This window comes from Ptychodera flava, chromosome 3 (genome assembly GCF_041260155.1).
Source record: "Ptychodera flava strain L36383 chromosome 3, AS_Pfla_20210202, whole genome shotgun sequence".
NCBI lineage: Eukaryota > Metazoa > Hemichordata > Enteropneusta > Ptychoderidae > Ptychodera > Ptychodera flava.
In genome coordinates this window covers 3,741,332-3,756,799 of record NC_091930.1, presented here as the reverse complement: position 1 = coordinate 3,756,799, position 15,468 = coordinate 3,741,332, and the positions used below count along the sequence as shown (strand labels likewise).

At 37.0% G+C, this 15,468-nt stretch overlaps 1 protein-coding gene across 1 annotated transcript in view; it reads right to left on the bottom strand.

Moving 5' to 3' along the window:
• Positions 1 to 15,218, bottom strand: part of LOC139130293 (multiple epidermal growth factor-like domains protein 6) — a 30,116-nt gene extending 14,898 nt beyond the window's left edge. Inside the window, exon 1 of the mRNA XM_070696046.1 lies at positions 15,135 to 15,218. The gene's annotated coding sequence lies outside the window, so the exon portion shown is untranslated. The remainder of the gene's footprint in view (positions 1 to 15,134) is intronic.
• Positions 15,219 to 15,468: the final 250 nt, after the last annotated feature.

The window sequence follows — 15,468 nt, the reverse complement described above, 5'->3', positions numbered from 1 at the left end:
CCGGTGAAACAACGGGACGCACTCAAACAGAACGTAAAATGCTTTGCTTTGCTGTCCCTCCAAACATGGGCACCCTAATTAAAGTTTGACAAGTTTTTTAGTTTCTGTTTCTCTTTTAAAGTATATCAGTGTTTTTTATGATCTTTAGACACTGATCACCCTTATAACAGCTCCTGACATCTTGGTATATGGACCCAGTCACTGGATTACACCTGTCATAAACTGGCAATAACTATGTTAGCCACTGCACTTTATTATGACTACACCTGCTAATGTTTACATAGTTTCAGTGCATATTTTGTCAAGGACTCGATGGTCAGATCATAGCATCTTTGAAATGCAGTGCCATGTTTATCAATATGAACTCCTTGTCACGATCCATTGTAAATATCACAAGCCAAAGCAATAAATTTTCAGTTTTTACAGCACCATACTTCATACCAGTGTACTGTACCGTTGATGTACACTACAAATTAACTGACATCTCTATGTACGTTGCCACATACCGGTACACATGTACTGTGTATGTTTATTCACTATTACCTAGATACACATGTACGGTGGCGTACAGGTACGTGTTTACAGGAACACAACCGTATAAGTGTACCAAGTAAACAAATAAACGTAAACAATGTATATAAGTGTGTATGATCAATCAAAGCTTGTGTATTTGTATTTATATACTGTACAGTGTCACATGCTGCATGTGTACAGTTTTTGAACACAGAGTTGGAGATCAACACGCACATACATATACATATACATGTATGTATACAAAAATCATACAAATACCACATACACATACACATACATGTACACCAGAATACTGTATAGTACAGGAAGTTACATGTAGGTTTGAAATTTTTTTATAATTCTTCTACATGCAGTTTAATGTTTCAGTTATTTTCCCACCTTCTGACACTATACATCATCAGAAGAGCCCTTGACAGTTTCAGACAATATGAACTTTGTCACCAAACAGACTTGCTATCAACTATAGTTATATCACACCTCTAGGTGAGTTAGAACCACAAACTGTCCAAGTGTACACATTCTCGGTGCAAAATGTCAAGGAACCGATGTTCTGACCCCTGTAGCATTTTAAAATGTTGCGTGATGTTTACTGACGAAACCTCCTTGAATACCAGACATGTGCCTTGCATGTAGTATTATATAAAATATCACATTCTACTACTTGAAATCACGTGATTCAGCAGTAAGTTGTGAAATTTTTAAAGTTCTGCATTTATATCAGTGTACCAACATTCATGTGTACTACTGTACTGGGTACATACAGTGGTTGTTTACATTAATATACATGTACACTGGCATGTACACTGTACAATTTATATTCACTACAAATCCGACACTCATGTACATTGTATGGTCGAGACAGGTGCGTGTTTATGAGTACAAAATGGTACCAAGTAAACAACTATATACAAACAATGTTTTTAAAATGCATGTATGGTAAATCCATGCCTGTGTACACTATATGTACTTGTTGTAGACACAGTACATGTACTAGCTTTGTATGTATGTATATTGGTCATGCATGCATAAACGATCATATTAACCCTTTGAATGCTCTAATCTTTCCCACCAAAATTTCAGTGCAGCCAATTTTTATGAATGTTTCTGTATTTGTTGTGATAATTTTGAACCAATGCACATCATACTTCATTGACTACTGTTTCTTATCAAAATTTGGGCAAAATCTGAAAAAAACTTTTGATTTGGTATATTTTGTAAAGGCGACAAAAATTGACTTTGGTGCTTAAAGGGTTAATACTGTACTGTGGATGTCCCAGCATACATAAACACGTGACCCTGACACCCCTACTTCCCAGTGTAGATGTCTTAATCTGCTATAAGGAAACAACAGGATGGGACAAACCTCTGTGGAGAGAGGGAGGGCAGGCACAGAGAAACATGAGTGTCAGGTATTGGCAACCCACACACTGATAGTAGTGAAACAGCTGCTTGCATTACCGTGTACTGTGCAGTATGCCCTCTCAGGGCTCGAAATTAGCGGTAGTCCCGCATCCACAGACTACCAACTTTTCCCTGGGGCTACCAAAATCCATGAAATGGTAGCCCACGCGGACTACCAAAGCCTGGGGCATGAAATTCAGTCCGTCACTTAGGGAAGAAGTGAATCCAGTTAGTTAGACGGACACAAAAAAGCAACTATGACTTTGTTATGCAAATTGCAAAGAGGACAGTACAGTGGAATTTTGCAACAAAGTTTTTTTTAACCTGAACTGATGTACTTGGTTGACAGGCACAAGAAATGATGGCCAATGGAAATGCATTTTCACTATATTTACATCATTATTTTTTCCTCCCCTGCACAGAAAGTCCATGCTCGATTTTTAGCCCTGCTGTTTTACAGTGTAATTGTCTTATAAACTGGGCTGAGCGAAAGTCGTTGTCATGTCGACTATCAAAATTTGTGTACAACTCTGAGTATGAAAGGGGTTGTCAATAGCTAACCAAACTTTTGAGTGTCACTGCTGTCCAATTCATACGGTATTACTGGTTTCCTTTGGGTATTAAAGGTGGGCAAGTATTCAAATCAAATGAACAGAAAATTCACTTCATTGGCAGAGTCTTGAAAAATCGGTCTTTTCTTGCCTGGTTATTAGGGAAATGCATGGGCTACCAGTCAATGTCACTGGGCTACCAACTTCAGAAAATGGTAGCCCAAGTGGACTACCGGGGAAAATAGTTAATTTCGAGCCCTGCCTCTTAGCCTATTTGGCGCGCCATGACTCATGAATATTCTCTGTGATGCAAGAAAATTCTCAGTTGAATAGGACATTATACATTGTGACTCCAGAAAACTTCACAAATTTTTCAATTGACTCAAAAGTTTCCTGAAAACAGTGAAATCTCTTTGGTTGTTGGGCACACTGGTACTGTGTATACCGGTATTTGTGTAGAAACACTGCAGCGAAATGAAACTTGAAACACCAAGCCTCTACTCTACTTAACAACAATGTAAAACTGTCTCAGCTTTGTCGAAATCGCAAACACAGCAAGGAAACTTAAATTTGCTATACTACGCATTAAGGGTATGATCAATTAGCAAGGATGTCAGACGAACAGTAAATACAGGTGTACAGCGATATGTATCAAAACCTGGCAGCTTGCAATCCATCATATCTTTTGTGAAGTGGAAAAAGATTAATAACAACCTTGACGCCAGCATATCAGGTCATGTCAAAGGTCATAGTTCAGCAGTAGTTTTCAGATGATAAAATCTGAGGAGGTTCAACTTTTGAATAGTCTGTGTTGTAAGAAAATGATGTAATTCATTGGCTTAGAGTTTTATGGCATTTCAGACTCCAGGAAATCCGGGTATAAATCATGAGACAATACATTTGCACAGCGATTTACTAGGTAGGCAACCAAGAATATGTTGTAGAAACCATGAGTTCATGGACCTGACTGATTTATCTCACAGCAGTGCTTATAAAAACTTGGTATGCATGAATATGCACATGTACCATGTACTGTTACTAGTACAACAACTTGAAAAATACCAAACATGTACACATGTACATTGAGTAACATTCTTGTAAAATGTTATTCCACCACAATTTGCAAAGTCTCTGGCTTCCTCCAGCAAGGTTCACCTCCACTATACCCCCTCCACCCCTGCTTCCTAGTCTTGTGGTCCAACAACACAGCATTGAAAACAACAGGGTGGGGTTGTACCACTGCGTGGCAAAGGGACTTGTGGTTGTCAGCCGCAACACAAACTCATGGGAATTTTTTTTAATTTTTAATATTTTTAATTTTTTAAAAATCATATGCCAGACAGTTGAAATGATACTCAAAAAACTCTTCCTCATTAATATTAATTAGACTCAGTGTCTACATACCCATATTCCGGTATTTTGTCATTTGAAGTTTACAGATAGCAATCTGAAATACGGTGACTGTATACATTTTATTTCTTTAGTGTACTACATGTACATTCACAATTTTTGCTAACTCTATCTCTGGTGTATTGTGGTGGACTGTGAGAAAACAAACACTTTCAAACATCTCCAGAGGGTTTTACTGGCACACACCTGGTCACACAGGAATGCGAGCACACTGAGGCATCTAAATTTGCCAGTTCAATGACACTCACCAAGTCCATAAGAGCAAATAAATAACATTCAACAAGCTTGGCAGAGCCCCTGAATTTAAACCCACCACATAGTTTCCTTTCCATCCCGCGGAGACCTTGGCAACGTGGAAAGAGACACTCAAATCGCAACAATAAACGGACTTCAAAAAGACGTTTTAGAGAATGTCAAACGCTTACCTCTCATCCATGACGCAGACAATAATCTAAATGTGGTTTTTTTCTCCAAACTGCTTTGGCGTTTATTGACAAAGGGTAATTTGAAATGTTTTGCGTTGTTGGACAGATCTCCCTTAGCTGCACAGATACAACCTGTTCAAGCGGCACCATTTCCATAAATGTGGCATTGACACACCCACCATCCCCCCAGCCCCCCCCCCCCAAAAATTTATAAATAAGCACTGTCCAATATTATGTTTATTCTGTAGCAGATAATAAGAGTTTGTGGTACGTGTTAGCCAGCTAACCTAAACAATTTCAAATAAGTGTCCGTTGATTTGATGATATTTTTTAAAATCAAATCTACTGTTAAAATTTCTCTCTGCAGCTTGCACATTATGCTACATTCGACAAAAATCGCTATCGACACTGCACTGACTGCCCCCAGTTCTGCAGCGATTCTCAGGAGAATTATTTGTATGATTCAGTCTACTGCCGACATTAGTTCATTCTCTGGTCAACCTATCAAGTACATGTATGTCCATCATACCGTCAATTCTCATTGAGGTAGTATGCACCTTGAAAGTGAAAGAAATAAAATTTCATTCAATCAGGTGAACTTTCTCTTTCAAAATCAAGAATTTTAAAATCAACAGTCACTGTGCAACTTCTGGCAATAGAAAAACAAAATTCACCTTGAATTTACTGATATTTGAAATTCAAAATGGCTTCTCAAGTTCTCTCCCTGTGGTACATGTAACTCCATGCCAGAGAATTAAAATTCTGATTTTCACACAATTTATATACTCTGTAAGCTTCAAAATGAATCCATAGAAAAAGTAGATCAGAAAACTATCTGAAAAACTTGACATTACAAATATCTGTCTCCCAGGCACATTCTACCTAAATCTACCCAGGTTCCTTCAAAAGAAAGACAGCTATGAGGATGAAATCAAGCATTTTAATAAATTTTGCAGCATTTATTAACAAACAACCCATTTTTAACACAAATAACAAAGTTCACAGTCAGTTTAAAACAGGAAAAAGAGGGATATGATAGCCAATTTCAAAGTCATTTCACTAAATTTCACCAATTGGCTGTTCCTGAAGATTCTTTGCAATTTGTGTATACAGTATCGGCACTGTGAGATACAATGAATCCTATCACATAGAATTCCCAAACATACCGGTACATGTACGACTTAACAAAACCTGAATGCACCTGTGGGTTTTTTTTCTGCTTGACAGAAAATAAACTCTCCATATTCTTGTAATAACAGCTGTAACACTGACAGATTTTCTTATCTATGAGGCGTTTTACTTAGACACTAAAAAAAATAATGCGAACACAATTCCCTACTTTCGTTTTGGAGAGCCACCTGTGAATAGAGGAACACAAAGAAAGTAAAGTAATTTCAGACAGCTTTTGTGTAGAATTGTTGACACGACGGTGTTGTGAGGATTGTCGCTGGTCCAAATCACAAAAGCCTTACACCAACGGAGTTTCTTTCCTAAACATTATTTTCACACATTTATTTGATGGCCTACAAAACAAATCTTATCACAATTCTTTAGATGTCTTAGCTACAGCAGGTGACTGGGTGCTGTAAGTTGTGATTTTATCTGGCAGAGAATTTCACAGAATTATCAAAGTTAACTTGTCGCGATCACAGCTTTCGTGTAGACTTGTTATACTGTACATGTTCACTTTTAACAGAACCACCCTTTCACTACTATGGTTTTGCCAAATCCTATTGAGCAATCAATGAAGGGTGTGGACCTGTCTACACAGAATTAGGGGTGAGCAGGTTGAAACCTTAAAGCAAGCAGCACATAGTTCAACGTGTATTAAACTGGCGAGCTTTTCCGGTGAACTGACATCATGGTTGCAAAAAAATTGATGGCTTTTTTCAGGACTTTTTTTTGAACTACTGGCTCAAGGAAGAAGAACACATCTTTATGATGCTGGGTGGAACTGCTGCAATGAAAATTCAAAAAACGCAAAAGCAGCATTCTCACCGATGAACTGAGAAAAAACGCAAATAACAAAAATCAACACACCCTGTATTCTTTTCCGCCGACTAATTTTCTAAAGAAGACCACAAGAAAGAAAAGATCCATTCTTGTTGACAGTAGGAACAGTTCTTTATATACACATGTGTGTGTGTTCCATTAACGAGGTAAACCTTTTGTGGCCAGTCAGTGATTTGGAACTTGAAAACAGCCGGCATTGTGCTATTGCTACTGGTTACCTACACAAACAACAACAGCGTAATAGCCCGTGATAACATTCAATGGGTTGGCCACAGTGCAATAAAGAGTAGTGCCCCTTTTGGTTTTGTAGTGTACTCTCTCACAGACACAGCTAATATTTCTAACAATAGGAGATGCTTTGTCATTAACTCTGTTCCTTAAATTTCTCCTTTTAAAATGTGTAATCCTTTTTCAGAAAGTCACAAACTTTTCACCTCAAAGCTGCAAATGTATGTCTTATTTTTTGTCTCTTTTTTAATTACATGTATTTTAACTTTTCTATTTATTCATTTTTACTTATTTATTTATTTATCTGTCAGTATTATTATTAATTTTGTTAATATTACTATTTATTTATTCATTCATAAATTTAACCCTTTTGAGTGCCTCAATTTCCCCCACCAAAATTATCGTTGCAACATTTCACCTTATTTCATATTTGTGAATTTTTCTGTAATTTTTTGACAATTTTGGACCAAATGAGCATCACATTTATTGGCTTCAGATTTTTATCAAAATGTTAGCAAAAATTCAAAAAAATTGACTAGTGTATATTTTGATACAGGTGAAAAAAATTTACTTTGGCGCTCAAAGGGTTAAACTTTTTCAATGATGTGTTGCTAATTCTATTGCCATGGGGTGGGGGGTGTTATTCCATGGTAAGAGCACCATCAATGACTTGTAATTCCAATAAAAATTTCTACATGACTAATTCTCCAAACTGAATTACACCAATAACTGACATCACCATTAATTTACATCCGAGTTTCTCATACTAAAATTCAGTAACGCCCAAGATAGCTTTGTAAATTGCAGATCCTAACAAATTTACATGTATATACAAGTAAGTAATACTTATTTATTTTATTTATTTATTTGTATTTTTTTTTTCATTTACCTATCAATCAACTTAACAAAGGAAAACGTTCAAGCAAAGTGTTAAGTGTTTCAATTTTGAAGGGCATACTACCTTAAATACAGAAATCGTTGTGGCAAACAATTTCTAACTTGACGCAAGGCAGTACGGTGGTGTTGCGCCTCAAAAGTGAAAGACTTAAACTTTTGCTCAAACCTTCCTCAGGAAATCTTTCAACCATTCTCTTTAAAAATCAAGAATTAAAATCAGAGGTCACTCAGCAAATTTGGGTACTAGAGAAACAAATAACTAAACATTTACCGACATTTCAAAATTCAAAATGGCCGCCATGCCTGTGACAACTCTTTGGAGAAAAATAAAATGTTCAATTTTCAAAAAAACTAGCATTAGTGAAAATTTTTCTTTCACCAAGAGCTTTAAAGTGAACCCTAAAGAGTGGTGGATCAGAAAGAATTGTAAAAGTTTTAGAGTGGGAATCCGAGACTTAATTATCATACACCTCAATTCTAATTTTAATTTCCTGTAGGAATAAAGCTTTCATGTCAGTGTAGCGAGTCTTAAGTTTATGAATGTCTTGATTTTCTCCCCGACACTACTTTCCTTCAGTGTAGACAAACATCAGGAATCTTGATGTGTCAGCCCCCGGCATTGAGAAAGTGGGTATTTGCACAATCACTTCGGGCTTTCCATGCTAAATTCACGGCAAACACATCGATCAAACAGGGCTAACTCAAATCTAATTACATTCGACCCCATTCGCCGTTCTGTTCTTTTCAAGTCTTGCCGTGATCGCTTCCTTGTTCCAATATTTGCCCCCGTTCTCCAATCTCTATCGATCTGCCAGAAGCGGCGTTTGACTGTTGGCGGACGCTGAGAGCACGTTCTGCTGACGAAGCCCATTTTGCTCTCTTAGAACTACAGTGTATCATGTTTGCCAACGAAATTTGAGCCGGCGAAATTACGCCTTTTCCTTGTACAAAGAGTTCTTTTTTCAAAAAAGGCAATTGAATGAATTTTGCATGAGCTTCCACAGTCTAATGAGTCAATCAATCTCCATTTGCGATCAGCTTGCATCATTCGACTGTAAAAAATCATTTGTGCTTTCACCTGTTGTACCAACTATTGACCAGATTATGAGAAAAGACCTTCTGAGTACATACGCCAGGCCTCTCCACGATTTTGGGGAGTAGGTCAAAACCCTGTTTTTTTAACCTATTCAAATGTTAGTAACTAGACAAAATGATACATTTTTCACAACAAAGTTATGCACATTATCCTTTGAGTCCCCCTTCCACCCCCATTTTCAAATGAATAGATCCACAACACCCCAATTTACAAATTAATAGATCCATCAGCCCAAAAAAGAAAATGAAAGCACTACACAAAATCCTGATATTTAAAAGTCAAAGGTGAAGACATTCCACAAAAATTTCAATATTACACTACCTGCATCAAAAGGGAGCTAAAATTTCTGCTCTACTGCACCACTGTACAGTGTACATGTACAGACATTACGGCTTAATGAATGCGACATTCATCAAGCTATAAATCACGATCGATGATTTTATTCAGGGCACTGAGATTTCATTAAAAATTCTGGATAATTGAATGGCAAGAAGGATTTCGAAATAACCTGATTATTTTAATTACTGGACACAAAAATGAATCTGACTGGATGAAACAAATGTCAAGTTTAAAATAAATTTTCTTTTGACAAGAAAATATGTTTCAATTTACTGCAAATAAAGTTTTTGATAAAACTCCAATATTTCGATATTTACAACATAATGAAAACATTCTGCATTATTATGTACCCTTTAAAATAGGGAAAAATGTCAAAAAAAATAGATTTTTTTTACTTTTAGTTGCAGGGCAAACTGCAAAATTTGTCTCCTCAGTATTTCATATCATTCCACACTCACAACAGCAAGCAATAAAATAAAGTATTCAATTTAACAGGCTACAACCACTTTTCATTGCAGTAATGAATTGTAGGAAGTGCACTGTAGCTAGCATTTGGCTATTTGATGAAGAAACTGAGTATAAACATAGCAAAGTCTGCCCTGCGGTTCAGTTAATCCTCAAGTAACATGACTTTCCAATGGCACTAAATGCACATTAAAGCTACTCTTTGCTGGTTTAAAGTAGGGCTATTTACACCACGAAAGGTCGCCTAAAATGCTCCAAAAGGTCAGGCCACACAAAAGCCTGCAGCAGCACTGTTTACCAGGATATGACTTGTTGCCGTGGCAACAGGGGAAGCCATGAGTCGCCAGAGAGTTCATTTCCTGAAAGTCATAAAAAGCTTTTAATTCCTTTCCAGAGAAAATAATTTCCAAGTAAAAGTTGAGATTTGGCATTTGCAACGACGGGACAGAATCCAGACATAATCCTGGTACTGTGAAATACTGATGATAATTGATAATTATTATTGAAAGCGGAAAAATGTGTCATAAACATATGAAACTTGCCTTCATACATTGTAACTATGTGTGCAGTAACGGTTGCTTTAAAATCATTTCAGTATTAATTGAGTTTGACAGATCAGAAAAAATTTGAAGGTTTCAGCTCTCTTTAACCTTTACGTCTTCAAAGTCGGTACTTTACATGTACATGTACCTTGCTACAAATATATCGTTCTTGAACCTTTCTGATTAAATAATATTATTATTCCCACACTGAAAACTACCATCAGCATTGTGTGTTCTCAGAAAAAACTCACATCTGGAAATTTAGCGCTAAACATCTGACTTCACGATGACATCAGAACATACTCCTGACATTTCCACTTGTACATGCTCAAGCTTACATGATTACGGTTGCTTCTACAAAGTTTAGAAATTCTGTCAGAAATATTATTAGATTACCAAGATCAAGATAGAGGTCAAAGGTCAAACACAATACCACCTAAATAATCTGTCTCAACAGCTTTGGCACCTGTTGGATGTTAACAAACTGGAATCTGTCGTTGATCAAACATGGTACAGAGATACGGATGAGACCCTTGTGGGAAGCCATTGTTATCAAAGAGAAACCAAAAGCCCTTTGTACAGATATGATGATCAAATAGAGTGATCATAGGAATTTGGAATTTGGAATTTTTGAAGTGCCTGTACAGACTTACAAGTGTTAAACACATAAAATACTAAAAAACCGAGTGGTCTTGGTTGGTTTAAACTTCAATGCATGGACCTCACCCTTCACCACAATGGTTTTGCCCCAAACCCATTGTGGTTGATGGTGGTCATGACAATTTTCTGGGAATTAGGGGTGAACAGGGTTGATTAATGAAACCACAGACGGTAGAAGAGTTTCACTTCTACTGTAAGGCACATGACGAAATTCGGTTTTGAATTTTACTTTTTCAATGTTCATGTTGTTTGAGGTACATGCATTGTGTTGTGATAAATTATTAACAACATCATATTTACGATATCAAAACAATGACGAAAAAAAAGTCAGTACAGACACAATGGCCACTTATTAGGATTTGAAATTCCATGTTTTAAAAAACGGCAGACTGGTTGGAACTTTAACTGGCTTTGATTTAAAAATACAGAAAGATTTCATAAAATTTTGGCTTTGTATTTGAAATTGTGAAAAAAGACTTGGAGATGAACGAGTATAAAGTATAAAACAGGGCAGGTTTGGGCACCTCAACTACCATAGAGTTTAATTCTCATACCTTATACAGTTTGAAATCTGATAATAGCAATAAAATTGACTCAAAAGGTACAACATGTTGTAATCGTGGGATCAGCAGATCTATTATCATGCAGCCTAGATTTTTCAATTGCCAAGAGACGACCAGTGTGGTATGATAGTTTGATCCCAGTAACCAAATAAGATTACTGGTTCCTGCAATATATCTTCCACAAAGCAAACACTTCTTTAGTAAGCTATGCTAAACACTGCTTACTGTGTGAAATACAGTGGGCTCTGAGAGTGAAGTGAGCAGAGAAAGGGCCAACCACACACACATGTACAGGCAAATCTGTTTGCAGGCTTTATTGTCTGAAGTGCTCAGCCTTAGAGAATACAATGTGAGAGCCCCTCTCACAGCCACCTTGTCAAACAGAAACCATAGCAAAAGTTCAAATATTATTTTGGGGAGAAAAATTGACAGAGTCCTGACCTCCTATGATGTATTTTTTGATATTACTGGCACAGAGCATGATGCACAAATATGCACTCTATAGGGCTGTTTGCAAATATCGTCATTACTTCATTAAAATGCAAAAACAAATATTTGTCCACAAAATTTACATCATATTTTTGGAAATAATGCATTCAAGAAAGATGAAAATGCAACTTACAAGGCGACCTGTAGGTGATGTTGCCATGAACACTAAACGACAACATATTAACGACCACTCAGAATATGCAACACTGACAAGATTTTGTTTGCATTTCAAAGCAGCAGTGTGCGATGTCATGTACGTGCAGCTATATTTAGTAACATAGCTGCGATCGCAGATGACCTTATCGCTAAAAAAGCCATAATTCATTGCATCATTTCGTTTCTTTCAATTCAAACTTTAATTTGTTCAACAGAATGTTCACCGTGGTTTTCCCTAGCAAAATAAAGCCTAAAGTATAACCTGTGTGCAGGGATCACTTTGGGGGCGCATAACGCGATATTTACGCTCAAAAATCAGAAAAATCGCATTCAGAAAAACCAATTGGGCAAAAAAGTCGCGCTGATAATTCAAATGGCGCGTACGTGATACCTTTACGCGATCTAAATTCATCGGTAATATTTGGCAGGTTTTCAGTACAGAACCACTCATTGTGTCGCCGTAGAGAGCGCTATAATTACGCTAGAAAAAGGCTGTTGCAGAGTTACCCGTTTCAACAGCGTCTGTGATTGGTTGCCAACAGGAAGTTTTGCGTTCATTGACAAATCATTGGAGTCGATACAGCAAGTGTTCATTGCTGATGTACAGTGTGTTGTCGTCGCTCAAAATGGCGCTTTCGAAGGAACATTCGTGTCCAGTACAGTGTGTCCAGTGCGAAGAAGAGAAGAAAAAAAACGAAAATGCACTATTCTGGACTACTGTACTTCCGTTACTCCCGCACTAGAAAGTATGGATTCGATCGCCTCCGATTACAACTACACTCAGTGTGACAGTTTTCGGACAGGGTAGTGAATTTCGCCCAAAGCCGTTTCATAAATGACGAGCACAACGAAATCTTATTATCATACCTTTCGAAACTTTATTGTGTTTATCCTCAAAATGTTAACACCGACAGAAGTGGCATTTAGGGGGTCAAAGTTGCCAAATTTTTGCCCCCATGTTGAGTGCATGTAATCGGACTGCTATCGCAGTAATCGGACGTCGTATTTTGAATGTGATAAGGGGCTAAATATTGATATTTTGAAACTTCGAACCCCGATTTTCAATTTCGATGAGTTTAGAAAACTATATGGAAATATTTCGTGATAATTAGTTACGTTTAATCCATGGACGACGCAACTATATTTCAACGTGTATAGCGCTTAGATATTGGACACGGGCTGTCCCTGTGTGTTCCGTTCGACACCTCGTATCGTACGGTGTGGCTAACTTCACCAAGTTTGTAGCGCCCGAAATAGCTTCTACAAAAAAAAAACCAAAACGGGACGGCAGCGTCACCTGACTTAATATGCTGTAGCATGACTTGTAAAACGCTATCAAAACTGAGCGAAGTGAGTATAACGAACAGAATGTCATGTTAATGTCTGAAAACTGAGGTCATCCAAAAACTCTCACTGAGTGTATTGTTATGCAAATTAACCAATATGCAGAAAATCAGGGAAAGTTAGGTCCGGTTCCCACAGACTTTGAAATTCTCCCACTGTTTTTTTTATGTGCGATTTTATCTCATGCCGTTCTTGAGCCAGGGTAATCCCTGTGTGTGAATTACAATACAGTACTGTAATTGGTTCAAATAACATCAATTAATAAACTCAGTAATTAGTACAAGTAATCAATTAGAGAAATAAACTAAATGCCTGGATCTGCCATCCTTCCATATCTTTTAAACACTTAAGGTAGTATGCGCCTAGAAAGTGAAAGAATTAAACTTTTGCTCAAACTTTCCTGAATGAAACTTTCAACCATTTTCTTACCAAATCAACAATAAAAATCGATGGGTCACAGTGCAAAGTTTGGAACTAGAGAAACAAATTACTCAACATTTTGCCAAATTTGAAATTCAAAATGGCCGCCATACATGTACCTGTGTTAACTCTATAGGGGAAATATTAAATTTTGGATTTTCGAAAACTAAGGTGTTAAAATGTGCTCCCACAAATGGTAGATCAGAAAAGAATTGTAGAAATTTGAGTGTCCGACTATCTGTCCCCAAGACATGTTCTAAATTAAGTGTCAATAAATAAATAAAGAAGTGAAGTTGATTTTTTGTCTGTGAAATGAGCAATAATTGTAGTACTGTATGTCACACGGAAGTTATCTGGATAAAAAGAGAAAATACAGGAAAACGTGCAGGACTACATGTACATGTAGAGAAATACTTTTTTTTACTTGGTCTAACCACAACAATTGAAAATATCTTATACTTACAACAAAACATTTACTTAATTACTTGGTATAAGGAAACTGTGCCTAGAAATGAATTATTTTGTGCTTGTACAAACATTCTCATAAAAATGTCATAAGGGATATATGCACAGGACATGAGGCAATCTTTTCAGGAACTGAGTATTGAAAGAACACTTCAGATTTGACGTGAAAGTCTGAACCGTCTACACAGTGACAATATGCAGAGCTACCTTAAAGTTATGTGTAAACACTTGACAGCACAAAAAATCAAACTTTTAAACCGTGTAAATATGGAGCCAAGTCTAGACTGTCTTTACATTTCACACCAGTGTTCTTATTCACACAAACAGGGATGTCATAGGCTTTCAAGACTTTCAACTTGGTTTTAATCAATATCTTGATCTCAAAAATACTTGTGAAACAGTTCTACAATACTTCCCCTTATCAACGCTATACCCAGCAAGCAAGATGGGACAGCTGCCAAGTTCAGAAATCTAAAGATACATATAGGACGTAGGACAGGTGCTCAGCGCAGTACAGTAAAACCTGTTTAAACCGAACCTTAAAGGGACTGAGAAAATTGTTCGGTTTGGAGAGGTGTTTGGTTTATAGAGGTCCTTTTACCATAGAGATCTATTGGAATGGCACTGGGAAAAGGGTTCAAAGTTCAGACAGGTTTCCAGTTTAGACAGGGTTCGGTTTAGACAGGTTTCACTGTATAATCATGAATGTTTGACACACTTCGCAAAGTGATAATGTACTGTGCATTAATACCGTTTAGCATCACAAAATACTTTGACAGAGTGTACATTATACATTAATGTACATTTTCAAAACACCTGTTTAGTTGAAAACCAGGGTTGTTTTGTGTGAAGCTGATTTTGGCTGTGTGGAAATAATTTGATGTGAACCATGAGTTTCAGCCCATAATTGGCTAAAAGGTTCTGAGACACTGCACATACACACCAACCTATTTCAGCAATTAACGGTGTTCTCGGGAATTTTCAAATCCTAACTTTGTGGTGGCGACAGTTAGAAAGAAAATATACTATTCTTTTGCCAATATACCCTTCCGAGTGGATCCTACTGATGATAGAGGGACCAAACTAAATTATAGCGATGGGAGATGTAAAAAAGATAGACAAAATGATGTACTCACTAATATCCAGCAGGACAGCCCACACAGGAGTCTGAACCAGAGTCATAATATTGTCCTGCAGTGCAACTTGACGAGCAATCCCCTGTAAACAAGACAGAAAATACAGAAATACTTTAAAAACAGAATAATTTGTGAATTTAAACCTTTCACCACCATGGTTTGTCCCAAATCCATTGTTTTCTATGGTAAAATTGGACCTGTACACAGGGAACTGGGGGTGAAAGGGTTAATTGACAGCACCAGCAGTTCAAGGAAAAAAATTTTAGTGTGATATTTATTGCCACTGGTACACATAAAACACTACTCAATTGCTTTGGTATCTAAATTATCAGCT